General features: G+C 36.5%; 1 protein-coding gene and 1 long non-coding RNA gene across 4 annotated transcripts in view; one reads left to right on the top strand and one right to left on the bottom strand.

Moving 5' to 3' along the window:
* The window catches only part of LOC125649680 (uncharacterized), a 219428-nt gene that overhangs the window by 148464 nt on the left and 45213 nt on the right, over nt 1-25751 (top strand). The gene's annotated exons all lie outside the window — the stretch shown is intronic.
* LOC125672600 (uncharacterized) lies at nt 9377-14024 on the bottom strand. Of its 3 annotated transcripts, XR_008803298.1 has the most exons (6): nt 13913-14024; nt 13149-13294; nt 12858-12896; nt 10981-11201; nt 10136-10200; nt 9377-9683 (listed from the first exon to the last, which is right to left on the bottom strand). It is a non-coding gene; the product is annotated as an uncharacterized LOC125672600 (long non-coding RNA). The 3 variants fall into 3 exon arrangements; XR_008803296.1 differs by lacking the exon at nt 9377-9683 and having other exon boundaries at nt 9750-10200; XR_008803297.1 differs by lacking the exons at nt 9377-9683; nt 12858-12896 and having other exon boundaries at nt 9752-10200.

The following is a 25751-nucleotide window of genomic DNA, read 5'->3' as shown; positions in this document are numbered from 1 at the left end:
TTTCTATCCCATATGTTTTGGTAAGGTACATGACCTCATATTCCCGGCTTGTCGTCCAATCAAATGCTTAGATTTGTCTCTGCAGTCGGACATTAATTATTGTAATGACAGTGTACATGACTGTTTACATCACTTACATTAATTATTGTACCTTACAGTGTGAACTAATTATTGTACTATACAATGTACATTAATTATTGTACTGTAGAATTGTACATTTATTATTGTATTATACAATATACATTAATTATTGTACTATACAATATACATTAATTATTGTAGTATATGAATATTTTACTGTATTGTGTACATTAATTATTGTTCTGTACAGTGTACATTAATTATTGTGCTGTACAGTGTACATTAATTACTGTTCTGTACAGTGTACATTAATTACTGTTTTGTACAGTGTACATTAATTACTGTTCTGTACAGTGTACATTAATTACTGTTCTGTACAGTGTACATTAATTATTGTTCTGTACAGTGTACATTAATTACTGTTTTGTACAGTGTACATTAATTACTGTTTTGTACAGTGTACATTAATTATTGTGCTGTACAGAGTACATTAATTATTGTGCTGTACATTGTACATTAATTATTGTGCTGTACAGTGTACATTAATTATTGTGCTGTACAGTGTACATTAATTATTGTGCTGTACAGTGTACATTAATTATTGTTCTGTACAGTGTACATTAATTATTGTTCTGTATAGTGTACATTAATTATTGTGCTGTACAGTGTACATTAATTATTGTTCTGTACAGTGTACATTAATTATTGTTCTGTACAGTGTACATTAATTACTGTTCTATACAGTGTACATGGCTGTGCTGTATGCTTGATGTTTCTACTGTCTACTTTCTTTAGTGAAAAATGACCTCACATTTACATAGTATGAATTTATTTTAAAGCTGGCTCAAGAAAGCAACCTCCCGTCCAAACAGCCGGACTGTGGTGTTAACGTTGATGGAATGTGTTTATTACAAGAAAGTAAAGACCAATGTTCTGCTGATACTGACCAACGCTCCTCTGATATTGACCAAACTTCTACTGACCAACGTTCCTCTGATATTGACCAACGTTCTACTGATATTGACCAACACCCCTCTGGTATTGACCAACGTTCTACTGCAACCATTAACATAGAAATAATGAATTCATCGGATGCAAATCATACTACAGAAATATGCCATTTTCCTTCTGTGCACAGCGAAAAGCTCCCCGATATAGTGGAATCGCATGAAGCGAAGGTGGCACCACGTCAGCTGACCAGCAAAATGGACATAGATGATATAGGTGATTACGAAAGTTCACATGATAAGGATGTTTCTACGACCGACGAATTAGTCGACCAGGACGCTGCAGAGATGACAACCCCAGTAATCGACCACTCCCCCAGGAAGATTCCATCCAAAACGTCCAAATTGAGATCTCTTCTTTGCTGCATTGGTTCATTGTACCATCACACCAAATAAAACCACTTGATACCTAAATTACACCATCTTTGTGTTTCAACTGGGGAAATAATATCCGCATTACTACTCAATCTTAGTCTCCCATTTCCCATTGAGACATCTATACACCCGTTTCGCTGGATTTCTGTTACGCTTTGACCCAGGTGTGGTAATATTTTTAGGGGGATCAAAGGTCCCGGTGCCCTCGATCTTCCTTAAGAATTACAGGGTTTCTGTTTAAATTGGAAAATAATGAGAGTGTTGTGTTTCAAATTTTGGAGGGTACTGTATTTGTCATCATGGGGGATAATTGAGTGAATGGCGACTGACACAAGTAGATGTGTGGAAAAAATGAAGGTAAATGTCCGTACGATAGTTCTTATTGAGGTTACATATTCTATTATACCCATCTCAACCACGCATTTGTTTTGTTGTACAACACGACCGTATCATGTTTTGCTTGTCAATGAATGTTATAACACTTTCTTGCACTCGTAAATTATATTTCAAAACCTTGACATGGAAAAGACTGTCATTTACTGCATATTAAGTAAACTTTTCGTAACTTCTAAGATTTCATAAATTGACCATACTCGTAAATCATGAATAATTAATATTTCGAAAGCGTGTTTACATTACAAAAATTAATGTAAGATCATGAATAAATGTACCATTCCTTCCTGTGAGCTTTCCCTTTGTTATGCTAGCCTTTTGTAGTGAGAATAAAATTTATGATACTTTCACGATGTACGATATTAATATGTATCTATAAGTAATGACATGGTAAAACGCACTCCGTGGATCTGGGAATAGTCCCCCCTATCTGTTATAGTGTAGAATCAAGAGGTCTTCCCATCCCAATTTTTAACATTTTCTTTCTATAAAAGTCTATCAGTCTCATATAACAAATAAATTCACATTCCCCCATCTCGTAATTACGAGAAAAGATCTCAAAATTACGAGAAAAGATCTCGTAATTACGAGATGATTATCTCGTAATTACAAAATCTTTTCTCATTTACGACATAATCATCTCATAATTACGAGATAGAGGAATGTGAGTTTATTTTTGATATGATACTAATAGACTTTCGTACTTTTCCGTTATTTATTTTTACACGCAAATGAAGTTATTTTCATATGCAAAGTAAGAGAAATTGGATGACGCCCCCCCCCCCCCTCACTCCCCACTTTTCTTCGTGAAAATAAAGTAGTTGAACTTGCAGCTGTATGTAGCAAAATCTGAACACTGCCCTCCCCCCAAATTTAAGATTTTGAAGATGTTTAAGCGTTTATTTTGTTTCTTTTTTTCCTACTTGTCAAAAATTTCAGACAAATTAGAGGTCACCCCCCCCCCCCTTGAAAAAGACACTACTTGTAGTTGCTTGTAAATATTTTCCGCTTCTTAATCTAGGCAAGATTTACAGAATCTATCCATGTTATTACCTGTGTTCAGCACGTCGAATTGCCAAAAGAGGAATACCAACAAGAGAAAAAAATGTCTATTTTACAGAAAGATATATAAATTTCATAAATAAATTCACTATGCAATAATAGCAGTGATAAAAATAAGTATTTTAAAAAAAAAAAAGAGCGAAAAATATTTCCGTACATGATTTCGCATCAGAACTCGCATTAATTGGAATTATCCCCAAAACCGGAAGTGTGGATTTAGGTCGAGGCTATCTGGTACCGCTTACAGGGTGACGACCACGAGTTATCTCATCTTATGTAGGTACGAGTTATCCCTCGTGCCAATTTATAATTCACAATGATTCGTACGAATAATCGTCGTGTGTCAATTCTTTTATGCTTATTTCTTGATAGACCAATATTAGGTAAAATAGGTCCTGTTGGAGCTCCATTGTGGTTGGCAAACACATGTATATTTATTATCAATTACGTAGGAAACATGAATACTTTCAATCATATTCAAATCAATCGGTTCTAAAAATGAGAAGCACAACACTGTTGATTATTTAAAACTCAGATTTTCGACACAGCCCGCGTCTAAATCAAGAGACATATATTACATAAGCAAGTATCAAAAAACCCTGACAAATATTAATAATCTACATTGTTAACAAGAATGATACACTGTTGCAGTGAATTGAGAAAAATGGTAATTCTATGCATAAACATATAAAAAAATTTTAATGCATATTATGTACCGTGTGTTATAATGGATGTATTAGCATCACAACCTCCCCCAAAGTATTAGATTGATATTTCTAAATCATTGATGTACAAATTTCGGGCAGAATATTTTAAAATCTTGATACACCATTAGAACGTCGTAGTATTCATAATTTCACGGAATGTTGTGACAGCACATTGATATGAAATACGCTTAATTACAATTAACAATGTGTACACTTTAAATCAACTTGAAATGTTATTTTCCATAGAGGATATCAAGACTTTTACATATTTGTTGTTTGAAAACTGATACCAACTTATAAGGCAACCTCCCTGTAACAGGTACCAGATTATAAAGCGCTCTCCCTCTTAACAGGTACCAGATTATAAAGCACTCTCCCTCTAACAGGTACCAACTTATAAGGCAACCTCCCTCTAACAGGTACCAACTTATAAAGCACTCTCCCTCTAACAGGTACCAACTTATAAGGCAACCTCCCTGTAACAGGTACCAGATTATAAAGCACTCTCCCTCTAACAGGTACCAGATTATAAAGCACTCTCCCTCTAACAGGTACCAGATTATAAAGCACTCTCCCTCTAACAGGTACCAACTAATAAAGCACTCTCCCTCTAACAGGTACCAGATTATAAAGCACTCTCCCTCTAACAGGTACCAACTAATAAAGCACTCTCCCTCTAACAGGTACCAACTTATAAAGCACTCTCCCTCTAACAGGTACCAACTTATAAGGCAACCTCCCTGTAACAGGTACCAGATTATAAAGCACTCTCCCTCTAACAGGTACCAGATTATAAAGCACTCTCCCTCTAACAGGTACCAGATTATAAAGCAACCTCCCTCTAACAGGTACCAACTAATAAAGCACTCTCCCTCTAACAGGTACCAACTTATAAGGCAACCTCCCTCTAACAGGTACCAGATTATAAAGCACTCTCCCTCTAACAGGTACCAACTAATAAAGCACTCTCCCTCTAACAGGTACCAACTTATAAGGCAACCTCCCTGTAACAGGTACCAACTAATAAAGCACTCTCCCTCTAACAGGTACCAACTAATAAAGCACTCTCCCTCTAACAGGTACCAAATTATAAAGCAACCTCCCTCTAACAGGTACCAACTTATAAGGCAACCTCCCTGTAACAGGTACCAGATTATAAAGCACTCTCCCTCTAACAGGTACCAGATTATAAAGCACTCTCCCTCTAACAGGTACCAGATTATAAAGCACTCTCCCTCTAACAGGTACCAGCTTATAAGGCACTCTCCCTCTAACAGGTACCAGATTATAAAGCACTCTCCCTCTAACAGGTACCAGATTATAAAGCACTCTCCCTCTAACAGGTACCAACTAATAAAGCACTCTCCCTCTAACAGGTACCAACTTATAAAGCACTCTCCCTCTAACAGGTACCAACTTATAAGGCAACCTCCCTGTAACAGATACCAGATTATAAAGCACTCTCCCTCTAACAGGTACCAGATTATAAAGCACTCTCCCTCTAACAGGTACCAGATTATAAAGCACTCTCCCTCTAACAGGTACCAACTAATAAAGCACTCTCCCTCTAACAGGTACCAGATTATAAAGCACTCTCCCTCTAACAGGTACCAACTAATAAAGCACTCTCCCTCTAACAGGTACCAACTTATAAAGCATTCTCCCTCTAACAGGTACCAACTTATAAGGCAACCTCCCTGTAACAGGTACCAGATTATAAAGCACTCTCCCTCTAACAGGTACCAGATTATAAAACACTCTCCCTCTAACAGGTACCAACTAATAAAGCACTCTCCCTCTAACAGGTACCAACTTATAAGGCAACCTCCCTCTAACAGGTACCAGATTATAAAGCACTCTCCCTCTAACAGGTACCAACTAATAAAGCACTCTCCCTCTAACAGGTACCAACTTATAAGGCAACCTCCCTGTAACAGGTACCAACTTATAAAGCACTCTCCCTCTAACAGGTACTAACTTATAAAGCACTCTCCCTTTAACAGGTACCAACTAATAAAGCACTCTCCCTCTAACAGGTACCAGATTATAAAGCAACCTCCCTCTAACAGGTACCAACTTATAAGGCAACCTCCCTGTAACAGGTACCAGATTATAAAGCACTCTCCCTCTAACAGGTACTAACTTATAAAGCACTCTCCCTTTAACAGGTACCAACTAATAAAGCACTCTCCCTCTAACAGGTACCAGATTATAAAGCAACCTCCCTCTAACAGGTACCAACTAATAAAGCACTCTCCCTCTAACAGGTACCATCTTATAAGGCAACCTCCCTCTAACAGGTACCAGATTATAAATGGAGGATATTTTATAATCTGGTACATGTTGGAGGAAGTGTGCTTTGTAAGTTGGTACCTGTTAGAGGGAGGGTACTTTATAGAATCTGGTACCTGTTAGAGGGAGAGTGCCTTATAAGTTGGTACCTGTTAGAGGGAGAGTGCTTTATAATCTGGTACCTGTTAGAGGGAGAGTGCTTTATAATCTGGTACCTGTTAGAGGGAGAGTGTCTTATAAGTTGGTACCTGTTAGAGGGAGGGTGCTTTATAATCTGGTATCTGTTAGAGGGAAGATGCTTTATGATTTGATGATAAAGCATTTTATCTCAAAGAGGTACCAAGTTATACAGCACCCTAACTCTAACAGGAAGCAGTGTATGCTAGGACTAAAATAATTATAGCTTCTCCCAAAGTAGAACTTCTATTGTGCTTATCAAAAACAATCGTTGTCAATAGTACAGTGTACTTGGGATCAGCTGGACTTGTTACACTACAGAAATCATGGAACACACTGTTTCCATGTTGTACCTGTTTGGTTGTGAATCCCAGATGATGTTCAACAACTTGTTCAACACCTTGTTTGAAATGAAAAGACTTGTAAAGTTTACAAATTTATTATAGCACAAGTCAATATTGTTTTAGAGTAGCTGATAACAAGTAATAAGTTTTCCAATAAAAATAAATGAGTACAAGCAGAAAAGGTTACATAGGGTGTGTTTTTGATGCCATTTCTAGAATAAAGTGCACCGCCACGGCACATGATACGCCCGTCACATATTGTTAACAGTATAGATTGTACCCATTAAAACATTTTTATTTATATCACCTTAATTAAATGTCACAGTGACCTTAAAGTAGGATGCGACACACCTTCTACCTAAGATGCATTAGTTGACCAATTTTGGTGATTCTAGGTCTAATAGTTTTCAAGTTATGAGCCGGACAAGTTTTTGCCATATATGGCCATATCTTCTTAATGAAAAGTCACAGTGACCTGGTTTTAATGTGCTACACACCTTCTACCCAAGATGTATCTACAGACAAAGTTTGATGATTCTAGGCCTTGTAGTATTTAAGTTACGGGTCGGACACGTAAAAGCTAACAGACGGACGGACATGAACGCCATACCATAATACGTCCCGTCTTAAGACGGGCGTATAAAAAGGCTTTAAATAGTATCAGCCATCATCAGGCTGTCACATACTTTCTTTCCATAAATAAAAGCTCCTAAACTTAAAAGTGACAGGAGGCCGGTAGATAGACAACTAGAGCTCTGCGGAAAATATTTCCCCAAAATTGACCATGATCAACAATCTGTAAATATTCTAAAACACCAAAGAAGTTATTTACAAAGACCCTAGCTTCAAAACTGTGAGAGGAGTTAAAAGGTCAAACCGTCATTTATTTAATACATGTATATTTCCTCAAAAACTGACTTGGTTAAACCTGTAATTTTCAAAAAAAAAAAAAAATAAATAAACAAAAATCAAAATCATAGCCACATACACATTTTCCATACCCATACAAATACTCTGCAGAATAAGGTTCTCAGTTGAATATTGGGAGAAATTTGACAAATCATGTACTTTCTATGTAATGTTTCCTCAAAATACTCAGTTCAAGAATCTGTAATTTTCTCAAACAAGGTTTTCCTATTAAGTGAACCTACAACCTTGACCTTAAAAAACAATAAGCATCTTCCTTTTATGGTGATCAAATGTACCAAGTTGTAAGATTCTGGAGCTTACGGTTCAGTCTGTATCCCATCTTACAAGGTCCGGACAGACAACACCATACCATAATATGTCCAGTCTCTGACGGGCAAGTACCATAATAAGAAAATCTAAAGTTATGACCCTAACAAGCTTTCACAAACTATAAAACATGAGGTGTTTGTAAAACATATAAGCCCCCATGGTGCAAAACTGAAAAGGGTTATACACATGCATAATTTGATTGATAGTAGTATCATCAATTCGAAATATTGAGCAAACAATATCTTCCTATGTCAGGAGTGGATTGACCAAGTGACCTAAAAATCAATAGGGGTCATCTACTCCTTATGCTGTACCAGGTTTGGTGTCAATCAAGCAAATAATTCTTAAAACATAAGAGACAATATATTATTATGTCCAGTTTACCCCTTGACTTTTGACCATATGACCTCAAATCTACTCCTTGAGATGTACCAGTGTACCAAGTTTGATGTCTGTCAAGCAAAGGGTTCTCAAGATATTGAGCAGGCAGTGTCTTCCTATGTCCAGAGTAGATTGACCCTTGACATTTCGACCTAAAAAACAATTGGGGTCCTCTTTTTTTCATAACCAACCCACATATGAAATATATTACGATCAAGTGAATGGTTCTTAAGATATTAAGCGGACAACATGTGGTCTACCGACCGACCAACAGGTGCAAACCAATATGCCCCTCTTCTTTGAATGGGGGCATAAATATAGTGTTATAACACTAAAAGGCTTCCATACATCTAAAAGTAACATAGGACAAGGCTAACTATAGAAACATTGAGATAGTCTAAACACTTAAACTCTGAAAAAGTAATATCTGATACTACCCTGAACCAAGTAAATTGACTCTGCTAAGGTATTTACATATTATAATGTAAAATCTAAATAGTTCCCTAACTCAATGTTATGTTCATTTCCTACTCTATGTAAAAGATAAGAGGCGAACACGAAATTCATGTGAAAAGTACAAACCTTAGAGTTCTTTAACCTAGCAGAGTGAGTAAATCTGAGTCACCTCCTTATATAGGGCTGACAAAATCAATGGGATACTAAATATAAATGCTCAATCTGATAACCCAGGATTAAGCCTCTTGGCCAATGGAATTGCAGAAAACAAATTATGTTCAGGAAGACTGGCATAATGGCAGGTATAATGAATACGCAAGATCGTAAATACCAAGTTAGCGGAACTCTCTTGTAAAGAAGTCCGGAAAAGCGTGTCGATCTTGGGCATTTTTTGTTTATTCAAAACATGGCATCGGAAGACGATTTAACTTCCACGTGCTTTCCACAATTAAAAGCATTTTTAGATGAAAGGTGTGTAAAAGCGTCTGGATACAGGAAAAATGAACTTCTGAATTTAGCTCGCGAAGCTATATATTTTGACACAAGCTCTTCTCAGCTTTGGGAATTTCCTGGCTGACAGCAGTGGGGAAAAATCCACCACATTTCCATTAAAATCTATCAGTTGTGGATATTTCTGCGTATTATGTTTCTTTCTTGAATCATTAACTACAGTCTACTGCAATGCAATGACAGTACACCATTGTTAAAATCGGGCGAATCGATCACAACAAAAGTTGCAGAACTGGTATTATTTACCAACATGCCCAAATTCTCGCAAACTCTGGGTCTCGCGAGACTTTGAAAGGGGAAAGTAAAATTTAAAACCAAGACAGAAAAAGTAGTCGCGATCTTACGTATTACATAGCACAGTGAAAGGTAAACATGTGAAACATTAAGATATTTCCTTTATAAAATCTTAAATGTAAAGTTTGAAAAGGTTGCATGTATAGTACAATGTATGCCAGTGGATTTGAAAATGACCTGAATCAATGCTCTTTCTATTTGGTACAAAACAGATATAGTTATGATTAATCATTATATCATTGGGTAAAGGCGGCAGTCTGCTTCCCTTACGGATGTATTCTAAACAGTGGATGCAATCAAAATCTCTGCCTCCACAAACATAATATCTTTGAAGTATTGGATGTGTGTTCATATTCTGTCCAATCCTGTAACATGAAAAACAAGACATAATCTTATTGGCTCATCCTAAATTTAGTATCCTATCAACGTTTAACTAGTAAATTGCATTCTTCTATTGTGTTATCGAGTATATAAGCTCAAACACAGTATTTATCAAGTTTCTCTGAATAATTAGAATTTATCCTACCATCTCCTACCATTATCTTTTTCCTTTAAATATTGAATATCTTAGACAGAAAATAAAATCATAAAAACTTTATATATCACACAATGCGAAGTCAATATAAAATTACTGGTAAAGAAAGTTCAACTCTTTGACACAAGTATGATGGAAAATTAAAGATAACGGTGATAATGTTTCGAGGATTGTTTTCATCTCTCAAACAAAATACATGTAGAATTTCAGATTGAAAATAGAAGCAATGTTGACTATTTGAAATGACCATATGGAATTTGTGCACCACAAAGATGAACTTACATAATGGATTTTAGCCTAAACAGCCCAAATTCTTCCAAAACCAATGCACACAGTTCTAAACTACCCTGGATGAAAAAATGAAAGAAAAAAAGATTTATATATATATATATGTCTGTTCTTAATGTTTGAATATCTTCACACAAATAAAAGATATAGGTTAACAAAGAGGCCCATGGGCCACATCGCTCACCTGAGTCACCCTGGTCCAGTTCTAAAGATTTTCCCTATATATTCGCATGTAAAACTTTGGTCTCTATTGTGACCCCATCCTACCCCCAGGGGTCATGATTTGTAACAAGAGGCCCATGGGCCACATTGCTCACCTGAGTCACTTTGGCCCATATCTGAAGACTTTCCATATATATTTCCATGTAAAACCTTAGTCCCTATTATGGCCCAAACTACCCTTTGCATACTTGAATCTACACTATGTCAGAAAGCTTTCATGTAAATGTCAATTTCTTTGGCCCAATGGTTCTTGAGAAGAAGATTTTTAAAGCTTTCTCCTATATTTGTATGTAAAACTTTGACCCCCCCCCCCCACTTGTGGCCCCATCCTACCCCCCAGGGGCCATGATTTGAACAAACTTGAATCTGCACTACGTCAGGAAGCTTTCAGGTAAATTTCAGCTCTTCTGGCCCAGTGGTTCTTGAGAAGATTTTTAAATGACCCCACCCTAATTTTGTGATTATCTCCCCTTTGTGCCAAGTTTTGGTTGAAATTGGCTCAGTGGTTCTGGAGAAGAAGATGAAAATGTGAAAAGTTTATGCCGACGACAGACAACTAACAAATTTTGATCAGAAAAGCACATTTGAGCCTGAGAAAATTTTTTTTTAGAGCTTACTGGCAAAATCTCGGTGCCCTGTAAATGTGATTTCTTACATCCTTATTGGCGGGGTAAAAGCATCTGTTAAATTCTGAGATGGTGTTCCCTGGTGAAATAGTATCCTTTACAAACAGACGGAAATGTCTTTTTGTTTCATCAACGCTTTGTGTGCCCTCGTGTACAAGTAAATGTATTTTTGATATAATAGTCTCATCTACTGGCTGGCTTAATCCTGGAAACTAAGAAAACATTCTAAATGAATACATGTAATTATATAAGGGGATTTGAAACAAAATGTATGCCTCTCTTGCTGAACTTTGCCAACAGAATTTAAGTTTTACAATTTTCATTTATGTATATTGAAAGTTTGATGCCTGTGACATTTGGGAATTACTGACATAGCATAATTTTAGGGATTGTAGCATTGGTGAGAAACACTGCACTGCCACCGGTCTCTAATTTATGAATGGGCTTGTAAATTTTTCAGTTAAAGTTTATAATCTGATTGGACTACTTGTCTGGCAATATATACAGGGCTCGAAATTAATGTATGCCCGTCACTCCGTGACTGGTTAAAAGTCTGGCTGACTGACTGACATTTGTTTTAGTCAGTCAGATGAGTTAATTTTCTAAAGCATCATTTTGGAAAATATACTTATGAAAGAAGTAGGTACAGTTTCTAAAGTCATTTGGCTCAAAATATCGATGATTTCACTTGGAGCTCAAACCCTGGCATTCAAATAAGGTATGGATTAGCAAACCCAAAATCTGCTCAGTTTGATCAGCAAAATGATTTGTGTCATATGACGTGAGCTAGAAGTTGGCATAAAATTGCAAAAATGCCATTTTCAATGAAAATATCCACAAATTCAGGTGGTTTTCTTATCAGAAAACATACAGTGCATGCGTCGAGCAAATTCATATTCAAGTATGTTTTTCATCTTAAATTAATACACAATATATATCATTTTTATTTTGCTCGACAAATGCGAACATCTTTTCCTGAGCAATAATCTGTATGACATTTGACAGTTTTCAGGCTTATTTGAAAACAAGATGTGTTTGTGAAACACAAATGCCCCAGATAATGGCCAATTCCAAAGATGGTCAAGGTCACAAGGGCAAATATCTTGGTACCAGTAAAAAGATCTTGTTAAAAGAAATCATCATGTATAATACGAAAGCTCTAATATTTACCATTTAGAAGTTATGACCAATGTAAAAAAAATTAAAAGTAAGTTAAATGTCAAGGTCAAAAGGTTTAATACCAACGGAAAGGTCTTGTCACAAGGAACACTCATGTGAAATATCAAAGCTCTATCACTTATTGTTCAAACGTTATTAGCAAGGTTAAAGTTTTCAAAAAGTAAGCCAAACTCCAAAGTCAAGGTCACAGGGTCAAAAATGTTGGTACCCCTGGAAAGGTCTTGTCACAAGGACACTTATGTGAAATATCAAAGCTCTATCACTTACTGTTCAAAAGTTATTAGCGAGGTTAAAGTTTTCAAAAAGTAGGTCAAACTCCAAGGTCAAGGTCACGGGGTCAAAAATGTTGGTACTCACGGAAAGGTCTTGTCACAAGGAATACTCATGTTAAATATCAAAGCTCTATCACTTACTGTTCAAAAGTTATTAGCAAGGTTAAAGTTTCAGACAGAATGACAGAATTACAGAATGACAGACAGGACAAAAACAATATGCCCCCGATCTTCGATCTCGGGGGCATAAAAAGGCAGGAAATGTCATAATGCTGTCCAAATAGAAATATCATTCTGGTTTTGTTGACATAGTATACCTGGCATATATTTTACTTTCTTAAAACGCTTATTAAGGTTAATTCCAAACACATTTTATTGAGAGAAAATTTTTGGGCCTTTTTATGTATACAATCGTACCTTGTTCTTTACACGTTTGGCATGCTTCGATCTGTAGACCTATCAGACAAATCCGAGTTGTAAATATAAATCCCACATTTAAGTGTTACAATATTGTTTAAGACATATTGAGCTAAATTTCATTTTAATAACATTAATGAAATGTGTTTAAATATTTCTGGAAAACTCTGTTGGACTAGTAAATTTTTCAGCGGACTGGTTGAAATTATACCCCATCAGTCCGGCTGGACTGGTGACATAAAAAGTTAGCTTCAAGCCCTGTATATAGGGAGTAAAAGATGCTTCATTTACCTCCCCTACTAGATGCTTTCTGTGATCTGCTGGATCTGGTAAAAACAATGAATCTCCACTTTCTTCTGAATGCTTTCCTTGGCCAACTTCTCACAGAGGAGCTTTGATATTGTTTTCCTTTTCCAGATAGAGTCCGTTTCTTGAATCTGAAGACAAATATGACACCATTTTAACATGTCTCAGTAGTCCTCATAAATTCCAGTAATTAATTCATCACTAAATGTTTTAACCTCTAATTGAAAATGATTTCATATTTCAATTGACACATAAAATGTTCAAATTGGGAAAGTATGAAAAGTATTAATTACCTTGTGCTTAGATACGTATAAATAAAAGAGAAGAAAAAAATGTTTTCACTCAGCAAAACATGATATATATTCATAGCAAAATCTGTGTCAGAGATCTCATTCCTTTCTGTTTAAAAAAAATTCTAATTATGTCTCCCCTCTTCCAGGGGGAGACATAGTTTTTGTACTTCATCTGTCTTTCACAAAATCTTGTGAACACTTCTCCTATATGGCTTATCGGATAGTCTTGAAACTTTGTGCAATGCTTCATTCTCATTTGTAGATGTGCATATTGGTGGGACAGGATGATCCAATTATTTTCCTTAAAGTTATAGTGGATCTAACAGGGGTGGAAGAACAGTGTCATTGTTACATAAGGGTCCAGCAAATGAAAAGACCCAGTCCCTATTGAAAATTCCCTCTAATTAGATAACAGCTAAACTATAAGCTGATTTTCATGGTGTACAAAATGCATACCTTAAACTCTGGATATTTCAAGACAGTCCTCAAGGAAACTATTGTGAGGCAGTCCATCTTCTTGGAAGGCTGTAGTGATCGTCTTTTTTGTGTGTGTCTAGCTGAATTCTGCTGAAAGAATTTATTAGTCTCACTATCAACCTTGCCATGCATTAATTTTTTTAAAGACCACACCTGTAATCAAAATCAAAGCATTACTTGTTTCTAAATATATACATCAGTATCATCATCAACAAAGACAGCCTTGTCTTGAAACACAAGCTTAGTATAACATGAAACCAATCATTACAATGACCAATGTTTCAAATTTATTTATATTAACAGTCCTTGACCAGTCGAATTTGATCAATATTTTCATTAGTTTGTCACTATGAAGATACCGTAATTTTCCAACTCAGTCTCAGATAGACATACACGGAGAAAATTTGTGGCTGGATCGGGAATTGAACCTAGGGACCTCTGTGCAAGATTTTACCAGTTGGTGCCGTGACTACTCTTGTCCTGCCAGGGGTGAAATGAATCTGGGTTGTGTGTCTTCGACGGCAAAGACAAATTAAAGGGAGGAATTTAGTAGTTAGGGCTACACGGACCGAGGATATCGACCTGGATAGCTCAGTGGTTAGAGCACCTGACTAGTAATGCAGGGATCCTAGGTTCGACTCCTGGTCCAGCCAAATATTTTCTCCTCCCCTATACTGCATTCCGTGACGTAACTTGCGCAGTGTTAAGTTTATAGTGTATCAAATTAAAAATCTAGGCCCACTGGCCTTCATTGTGGAATGAATAGTAGGATTGTTACATATAATGTCCGAAATTACAAACGTTCACAGAAAATACCAAAGATATGACCGAAATTAAAAATTATTGAAGTTGTCAAAGGAGGGACCAAAATTTTTAATGTGAATATGATAGTAGATGTCATGTATTACTGAGGTCATTTTAGCTCCTCTCTCGGTAATTTTTGTCATTTTTTGGTAATTTCTGTAAGTGGTACCGCAGTAGGCTAGTTTTGGTCATTCCTGCGCTGCGGAATGACTTACCACGTGCTCTGGCCTTGTGCTTGTTTAGCCTATATTGAATATACTTACCGATCTTGCAAAAATCTTTTGATTCCCGGGCAATATGGTACTAATATCTCATGTTTTATATATTAATATACCTCGCGGACACTACTAAAGACAGAGATATTTCCGGCACCAACGGTCTCTTCGTAGATATGTTTGGTCTATCGTCCCGCTTTCCCATATTTGATATTTTCTATCTTTTTTTGCGCAAGAGTAAGCCTATATTAAGTACAACTTAACAGATGAAATACAGGGGCAATTAACTCATTGTATAGGGGCAGGTAACTCGTGGTCGCCGCCCTGCAAGCGGTACCAAATAGCGTTAACCGTGGATTTAGGCCTAGTGGTGGTCCGGCTGATCAATGGCTGGGACAGAACAATTCTGATTTGTTAAATTAAAATGGAATATGGAATCATTTAATTTTACATGTTACACGCTTTTTCATCGGTTTATGCTTCGACCGACGTTTCGACTCAGATGGCTCATCTGAGTCGAAACGTCGGTCGAAGCACCATCACCGACTCCGGCATTTACACGTTTTCCAGAATCAAAATATGAATGCTTGCGAAGAGAAGTCGATGAAGGCTATGCCTCTCTTTCTCCAGGACTTATTTCTAAATCGACCTCTTCAGTCCACAAGAAACCCGTTTGCTCAACAGTTCGTGGAAGTCGCAATTAGGCCTAACGGATTTTTTTTTTAATGTTGTGTATTCACAAATTACTACGCCCATCTCGAAATGACATAGAATGTAGTCCAAGAATAACTCGTTAATTCAACTCAAACCATATCAGTGTTTTGTCATATAAACTCAATGTTTTAAAATATTAAATGATAAGGAATAAATTTATTATGTTTTCGTTGGATGGAGGTATACCACGAAAAAAAAAGAAGACGGAAAACTTTTGCATCATGCACTACGCGCAATGATGCAGTTTTCCGTATCTTTTTTTTTCTCGTGGAATACCTCCATCCAACGAAAAAATGATAAATTCATTATTTAAATAAAATTTATCATTCTCAAGATCTTTATTAGAAAGACGATCAGTCGATATCAGCCCCCCCCCCCCAAAGTTAAATCATGATAATTTTAAACAACATTCCTTTGTCTCTGGATGGATTTTATTGTGCGAATCTACACCGTCAAAGCTAAGGATGTGTCCGCTTCAAGTTACCTTGGACGCCCCTAGAATATTAAAAATGTGCAATAATTTTGCCAGATGTCTTCTCAGTTTGTTACTGGGATTTGTCATTCGCACATACTACTGTTCGAGGAAACGTTTTTAATTGAAGAAGTATGTTCACAAGGTCGGTTTCATTCACGTCTCCGTTCACCACAGTAAATTAACGACTCAAACCGGTCGTGGGGTAGTTAGAGATGAAGGTTATCAATCGTTAGCTATATAGAACAAGTACACAGGGTTTTATACCAAAAATTTAATGTTTTCATGCTGTACAAAATACCCACAAAATATATTATTGACGTCAAGTAGGTGTAAATCTCATTTAAAGGTATCCTTGCATAGACCTGGTTAATTTCTATTTATTTAAGGCATACATGTGTTATGTTGCGTTGTGTATGAGAATGTAATATACTTGAATAGCCAATGTAATGTAATAAATCACATTTCCTGAATACCTTAAATGGGGCTTATTATTCGAAGTAAACCGATTTTTCAAAAAAATAAATCATTTTTTGCATGTTTTTCTTTGCCATTAAATAAAATCGGTCAAATATCTAATGTATTGTTAGGGTGAATAGAATTTTCAATGCATCTACTCGCCATCCTATAGACTGTCTACGGAAAGCTATATAAAAGACTCAGTTTTTAGTCTAGATTTCGACACGGTCTGCAAAGGGTTAAAATGGGTCAAACATGCACCCTTTCAAAAGAATTAATTACGTGCGCTATAAGTTACAAAAATCGAAGTATTTCATCTTATATTTAATCATTGCGATTGGCTGCATGCTACCGATGTTCTGAGATATTTAAAGCATATTTAAGAACAACTGGATCTTGCATGTACATATGTATTATACTTGCATACTGTATTCAGTAAGATGATTTTGAACAGTGGAATGTGATACTACAAGTATTACATCTCATTGCATTGTACACATTTTCTTTGCTTTACACTTGTAAGCTGTCTTGGTTACTGGGAGTACAAGACCAACAGTCTGGTACAATAGATTTACTACCAGACTGTTAACAGGCACTGTCCCTTGGTACCCCCTGTAATCAAGTCAACAATTCATACTTTCTTTAACACTTCGTACAATTGTTTTCATTTATATAATTATTCTATTCTAATCTCCCTGCATTAGCATAAAGCATTCAGAACAACTGGATCCTGAATGATTGTTATTTATTTTCATTGTTATAATTAATTGCTTGTTAACCTGTACATGCCCCCGATGGCCCTTGATTGGTGAATAAACAATAAACATATATTTACACAACCAATAAATTAGTCAAGTTCTTTTTTAAATATTGCTACAACTGATATCTGCCCCCTCTATCATCTTCCACACTATGACAGCGTGTTTCGCTGATGGTCTTCCATCCTGAGAAAAAAATGAGAGAAAGAGAGAGAGTGAGAGATTGAGCTTATTGGGTTCGTATCTATGTCATCTATACGTCGGCGTATTCCATGACATATATGCATTTATCACAATATAACGAAATGAGAGGAGACCGTTTCACAGTAATACTGACGCCATTGTCCGGATCTGACTCCTCATCAGATACGTAGAGTCGTGGACAGGGCACTCGGAGTATGTACACCGCTTACTGTCATTAATTACTGTCACTTCTAACCATTTCTGATGGCTGTCACATTCGATATACGGCATAGTTATCTGTTGCAAATGAGGATGTTTTTTTCTATATGGAGTCCTATTTCCAGATAGATAGCATTGCACTTTATATAAAATTGAATGTAATGTAACGCGGTACTGTAAATTAAAGAAGAAAAAACCCATTTGACAGATTCCAAATTAATATCGACAGGCACCATACGAAAACCAATCTAAAGTTGCACAAGCGTTATTCAGAACGGAAAGGGAGATTCCGAAAAAAAAACCCCGAATCTTCAACTACTTTCTCTATACTAGTCGAAAGCGTCGACATCGATTGAGTGGAAAGGATATTCACGCATGCTTTTTAACAAAATCTTGGATGGTTTTACTATTCAATGCCTTTAAGCATTGCGTCTTTTCACCTTCGCGAGGCACAGCGTGACTTTTTCCTTTTGTCGTTGGGATGAAAAATATATTATGTATTCATCGGAGTAAAAATCTTTGGCTTGCCCTGGCTGCAGAAACACCAACGAATTTTGATATTATCAGCAAAATCTGACACTTTTAGTCCTAAAACTATTCCAAAACATTTTAACTTTTAAGTAGCGTCTTTTCACAGTATGGTGGGTGTCTCGTTTCCGCATTACCAGTCTACAAGCGATGAGGAAACACGGGGGATTTTTTGTTTATGCTTTCCTCATATTTCAACGCTTTGGGTTTCTTTCTTTGCATTACCAACTTTTTTGTCATAAGACTTGAAACTGTATCTCACTTTTGTTCAAAGTTTTTAAACTGATGTTTGAAAAACGAATTAGCGAGGAGAAAATATGAGTCGAATGCTTGCAATTCCCAGGAAAACTTCGACAGTGAAACCAAGCAAGGCCCATTTAATACCCGATGATATGCACATTTCGCTGAGAGGCATGCAACCTGAAGGATTCGACAACAGCAACATAATATCTTTCTTCTGCAACAAACAATTACAGGTATTCGTTTTGGTGCACGATCTGGGCCTCTCAGTGTAATCCAGACACTTAAATTTTCCTTATAACTTTTTATCTCCCTCCCTAAGCCAGAGAACACCAAGTTTGCCTACCCGCAAAGCTCGGTAGAACGTGTGTGGTTGGTGCATTAAGAGATCTATGAAGCATGCAACTAGATAAAACAGAATAATGACTTCACGTGTGAACATTTCTTATTGAGATTCTCCCCTCTGATCAGTGAAGGGTGTTATTCTCAAATTATGATGAGTGTTTTGTTAAAAATTGTCAATTTAATATGATTTTCTCATGACACAACGGTAAAGGAGTATTCGAAAAGAGAGCGACAGTACATAAAATTCTGCATATTTATCAAATTAGAGACCAGTGACGCGTATAATTTATATTCATTGTTGATTTGATATAGGTCCGCAACTTTCAAGTTGCAGCATTAATCCCTTCCATTAGCGTGGAATCAGTACATAGCCACTGCCTCCGACACCATGCCTGGAGTCAGTTGATTACGGCAATAACACTTAAGGCTTACATAGACACTGTGAACACACAGCGCGTCGTAAAATCTAGTTACTTGTTCATCATACTAACTAAGGTGTATACTAAATAACGAATCTTTTTCCGGATCTCGATTATTATGTAAATTAGACAAGTTATGTAATATAAATGGTGATATTAAACACCTTTAACATGTTTCCGTATGATTTCACGTCATCACGTCACAGACTTCAATGAGGACTGAGTAAATACTAACAGAGGAATGGATTACCCATGCTGTCAGTCTACATTGTTCGAGTCACACGATTTATAGCAGCAACCCTGGAATTTGAAGACCTCCCGGTTTGTGAGATACACTGCAATATAGCAACATACTGATATATACTCTCAGCTTTATGTGTGTCTGTATCGCAAAACAATGAATGACGTTTCTCATGGGGTGCGATCGGATTTCACGACTGGTATTTGGACGGCTGACGACGGCCAAGATCTGCCTAAGACTGATGACGGCGACTGGATCTGACTTTATATTACTGACGGTGACTGGATCTGACTTAATACTACTGACGGTGACTGGATCTGACTTTATATTACTGACAGCGACTGGATCTGACTTTGGGCTGATGGCGGCGACTGGATCTGACTTTATACTACTGACAGCGACTGGATCTGACCTTGGGCTGATGGCGGCGACTGGATCTGACTTTATATTACTGACAGCGACTGGATCTGACTTTATACTACTGACAGCGACTGGATCTGACTTTGGGCTGATGACGGCGACTGGATCTGATTTTATATTACTGACAGCGACTGGATCTGACTTTATACTACTGACAGCGACTGGATCTGACTTTATACTACTGACAGCGACTGGATCTGACTTTATACTACTGACAGCGACTGGATCTGACTTTATATTACTGACAGCGACTGGATCTGACTTTGGGCTGATGGCGGCGACTGGATCTGACTTTATACTACTGACAGCGACTGGATCTGACCTTGGGCTGATGGCGGCGACTGGATCTGACTTTATATTACTGACAGCGACTGGATCTGACTTTGGGCTGATGGTGGCGACTGGATCTGACTTTATACTACTGACAGCGACTGGATCTGACCTTGGGCTGATGGCGGCGACTGGATCTGACTTTATATTACTGACAGCGACTGGATCTGACTTTATACTACTGACAGCGACTGGATCTGACTTTGGGCTGATGACGGCGACTGGATCTGACTTTATATTACTGACAGCGACTGGATCTGACTTTGGGCTGATGACGGCGACTGGATCTGACTTTATATTACTGACAGCGACTGGATCTGACTTTATACTACTGACAGCGACTGGATCTGACCTTGGGCTGATGGCGGCGACTGGATCTGATTTTGGGCTGATGACGGCGACTGAATTTGAGTTTTGACTACTGACCTGGTTTTTAGACTGCTATTTGCGGCCAAGATGCTTTAAATTGCTGTTAGAATCCTTTGAAATCTTTTAAATCTTGGAGGTACCTGCTGTATACAGTTCGGATCTGATAACCCCAAAGCTACGGAGGAACAAATATTTATATAAGCGCATTATACAGAAAGCCACAAGGCGCTTTGGAACACAATGTGCTGTGTCGAAAAAGCTTGGTCCAAAATTCGAATACTAGGTCGGGCGAGAAAAAGATTTTGCTTCTTAGAGATAAGTGCATTGCAAAGAACAATTTTCCAAAGTCTTAGGTCAAAAAGGTGAATTCGTTTCTGGTTATTGGCCCATTAGATACTCGACAGTTTTGAGTTACTGCACAATTATTAAATAGAACCCAGTAAAAGGTACCCCATTAATAATTCTTTATGTGGCATGTAAAATCCTACACATTCCGATAACCAGTCTAAATAAAAAGCGATTTAAACATGTAATATGATCAAAGGGAATTCGTTAGGGATTTACACCTAGGACACATCATGTAAGATTTCACCCTGAATATGTAAAACAAGCATATTGCTGCATAGTGTAAGATTGTACGTAAATCTCTTCATATCAAATATTTAGATTTTGATACCAAAATATCTATTTAAAAGCAGAAACTATGAATTAGAATGCAAAATATCGCAAAGATAAAAGAAAAAAGAAAGATCTAAACTCTTATATTTTTTAAAAACAAATTTATTGATAAAGAATGTCGGTATTTTCAGTTACATGTGGTACATGTAAGTTTACTTTCGCTCAAAACTTAGCCGACTGACAACATGTCGTAATACTCGGTGTCAGTTCGTAATTATAAATATATCTGTGATATGGAGAGACTAGGAGCTGTTTGTAATCTTCTACAATATAAAAAATACATTTGATGTCATTGTATAATGTATTAAATTCAACTTTCCTCGTGACACCGCGATCACTCAGCAAACATCAAAGTCTCTTCATTAACACCCTCTGCGAAGAAAATCTTTGATTATAGGTTTTATGAGTCAAAAGCAATAAAAGTGAGTTTTATTAATCGATAGATCAATACAAAGATGTCAATTGAACTGTGACCTGTATAATGCGCGGCTCATCTCCTGTTTAGGTTTCGTAAGGCCATAGACAGAATATAATGGAGGAAATAACACAGAGTTCAGCACCCGTCTTCTGCCCAGGTTCCCGCTGTTTAAACTATTACCTTGTATTTTTAAAATCCCAATAACCCACCACTGTTTATACAAGTTTCGCTACTTTCCATTTCCAAATAAAATTGAAATCCGATATGGAAAGAAAAGTTTAAGGTAAATAGGAAAATATCTCCGTGATATGAGACTTGAAACTGTACGCCTACTGGGCGAGGTGTCTCGAGCTATCTTTTAATTTTGACGTGATAATTCGGTCCCCATATAAAATCCAGATCACGGCGAAAGTCTTTGCAGTTGATGGAGACCCTTGGCCTTTTCCAACCATCTAAAGTATCTAGTATCCCGCCGTGTTTTATACACATTATTTGCAGTTTTCCAGTTCATTCAACAGAAAGATGTGCGGTTAAATAGACCTGTTTAATTGTTTAAGGTCTGGTAATTGAATACATTGAAACCATCAGAAATTTATGGGCGACCCATATTCTTTGAGACCAATCTTTCATAGATAGGTGCAAGAAACACTTAGTTTAAATAATAGACCCTACGCTTTTTCAAACAGAGAGATGTTTATAAAACTTTAAAACCCAACATAGAAAGGCGACCTGCTTTGATATCTTCTAATGACAAATTTCTCGGACTGTTGACAATTGCAGTGGGTCCGTTTTCACATGGAACTAATTATTTTTCCTGAACGTTGCCAATCTCACATAAAATTTATATCCCTGGGATCAAGTAATGCCTACCCCGCCCGATAAAGTTCCATACAGAGTTCAAGACAGTTAATGCAATGGGGGTTGGAACAGTGTGTACAAACTTTGAGAATTAAGTTCACTTAAGTGACAAACACTACCACATGTAGGTATAATGGAATGGTAGAAGTGGATACGTGATAGTAGCAACATGCAACATGCCACGTATGAATTTTTCAATAATATGACATAATACAAATATTTTCCAAGGTTGCGAAACTTCTTGTTTTTGCTAGACTTATATAGGTGAACCAGACTGAAAATATGATTACCCTGCGCACTTTATATACTTATATTTTATGCATACTACGAAGAGACATTTAAACACAAAATGAAAAAAAAAAACCAACAACCCATATCTTCATTATCTATGAAATTGTACAAATTGCATATTCGTTTATCTTTTGCAATGTTGTATATACTTGACTAGAAGCCAGTTTTTTAGTGTAAACTAATGTACAGTGTGCATATTAACGATAAAGGTAGCTGCAATACTTTTAAAATGTAGCAGTGAATGTTCTGCGCTGTTAACGGTACGCTTTTATACGCCAGCAAAGGGACTGTTAAATACGCTTGCAAGGTAGTGCTATATGGCTCTATTACGGAACGCTTTACGTTAGCAATGAATGTATTATATAAACTTTATTAATGATACGCCTTTTTAATACGCTAGCAATGAATGTGTTATATATACTTTATTAATGATACGCCTTTTTAATACGCTAGCAATGAATGTGTTATATAAACTTTATTAATGATACGCCTTTTTAATACGCTAGCAATGAATGTGTTATATAAACTTTATTAATGATACGCCTTTTTAATACGCTAGCAATGAATGTATTATATAAACTTTATTAATGATACGCCTTTTTAATACGCTAGCAATGAATGTATTATATAAACTTTATTAATGATACGCCTTTTTAATACGCTAGCAATGAATGTATTATATAAACTTTATTAATGATACGCCTTTTTAATACGCTAGCAATGAATGTATTATATAAACTTTATTAATGATACGCCTTTTTAATACGCTAGCAATGAATGTATTATATAAACTTTATTAATGATACGCCTTTTTAATACGCTAGCAATGAATGTATTATATAAACTTTATTAATGATACGCCTTTTTAATACGCTAGCAATGAATGTGTTATATATAGCGTTTATGGAATAGTTTAAACGTCTTCGGCCGTGGACAACAGGTTTTCCTAGGTCTTTTCCCCTTCCTCGGGACAAATTTGACCGTTTCCACAGAAACCATGCAAAAAGTGTATATTGATAAAAGGTCGCGATAGCTCAGTGGTAAAGCGCTCTCTCCGTAATCGGGAGGTCGTGAATTAGTCAAACAAGAGACGTTAAAATAGTACACTGATTGCTCCTTCACCAAACGCTCGGCATTTAGAAATGAGAATCACGGGTCTTTTGGATATGACCTTAAAAACGGAGGTCCCGTGTCGCGACAGGCGTTGGCACGATAAAGAACCCTCACTGCTACGGCCCTGAGCGCTATACATAGGTCTAGATTTGTGGTACTTCACCCACACCTAGTGACGTCTCAATCGATTGAAAAATTCTCGACGGGACGTAAAAACAATCAATTGGTGAAAGATAAAGGAGATTTACTATTTGTACATACACCTTTGGTATTGGTTTCGTTACACACAAAGTGTAGTTTATGTACATTATTACCATATTTATACATATTGCATTTTGGTGAAGTGTAAAAAAAAATATTGGCTGGCTACACATACATATCAATGTCTTTATTGAAATTGAAAAAAAAATAGTTTTCATTTATATCATGGTCACAACGAAAAATCATTTTTTTTTTTTTTTTTTTTTTTTACAAACGACAAACAACAGGTAAAAAATTTGAAATAGATGCCGGGACGGCATACTTTACGCTAACTACTAACTTGCGTATGTGCTATCATAGCATTGCTAATCAATTTCATCTTCTCTTAAGAACTAGCATTGAAGACAAGATATTAGTGAATTAATACTGCACCATGCATTTCACACTCGTCACTTAAATTGTTCGACGGTGTTTTACCTATTCTTACTATGATGACAGCATGTGATGTTTTCAAAGAAGACGACCACAAAGCCCGAACAACGACTCCTGAAATAGGGCTGACGAACCTAGATTAATTGCATTGATATAACCAGATGAGAAATTCTTACAAATAATTTATTCTAGAAATAAAAAGTTTAAAGAAACTTACGGCCAATAACACCTTACTGATGACACCAAATATTCTTCTTGAAAAAAGATGTTTAGTAAATTTTCAATAATATTCCCTCTTGAAAATGAATGATGATTAAAGTATGCAATCTTTGTACAGATGTACATCGAACACGATATTTTCAATGTCTATTTTCAGAGCCGGAGTGGGACGGATACTACAGAGACGGGATCTTCTTCTACAGAGGTTATACGTCAGTAATTAGATTCGGCAATATCGCATGCACAATGCTATTTTTTATCGTGTCATTATCCTCAATCACAATAAAATAATCAACATTTAAATCAATTGAAATATAGGAGTCAAAATTGATTGACGGAACGCGAATTTCGGGTCAACGAGAATGAATAAAATGATAAAAAATGTGAAAGGAGAAAATGAAAAATAATTACAGTATCGGACAGAGGCTGTCACGCTGGGGATCAGGGCTTTCATTAATTCTATTTGGCTCTCATCAATAATTATCCAACATCGACTGTTGAGTACAAAAATTACCTTAAAGTGCATTTTAAAGCGGTGTATTTATTTCCAGTAGATTACTGTCACAATGTCGGTGGTTTTTGGGGTACTGTCATCTTGTTCGGGAGATAAGGGGTTACTATTACATGCCCCAAAAATGCTAAAGTCAATAAAATATGGGCTTTCATCATGATGTTTATGCTTCGATGGAATACATCCTCAAGTCAGAAACAGCAACACGCCAGGCCATAGTCATATAGAGTATGCATTCTGATTGCTCTAAAAGTACAATGTCTGTTTTTTGTGCATGTTAAAGATAAAATTTGGATTCATTCAGACTCATAATACATGTATATTACGAAACCTGAATACTGATGTAACCCGTAACTTCTGAATGTGACACATTGGAATTCG

The sequence above is a fragment of the Ostrea edulis genome, chromosome 5, assembly GCF_947568905.1.
Source record: "Ostrea edulis chromosome 5, xbOstEdul1.1, whole genome shotgun sequence".
Taxonomy (NCBI): Eukaryota; Metazoa; Mollusca; class Bivalvia; order Ostreida; family Ostreidae; genus Ostrea; species Ostrea edulis.
The sequence above is the reverse complement of the archived record's forward strand: the minus strand, read 5'-3'. Positions and strand labels throughout refer to the sequence as shown.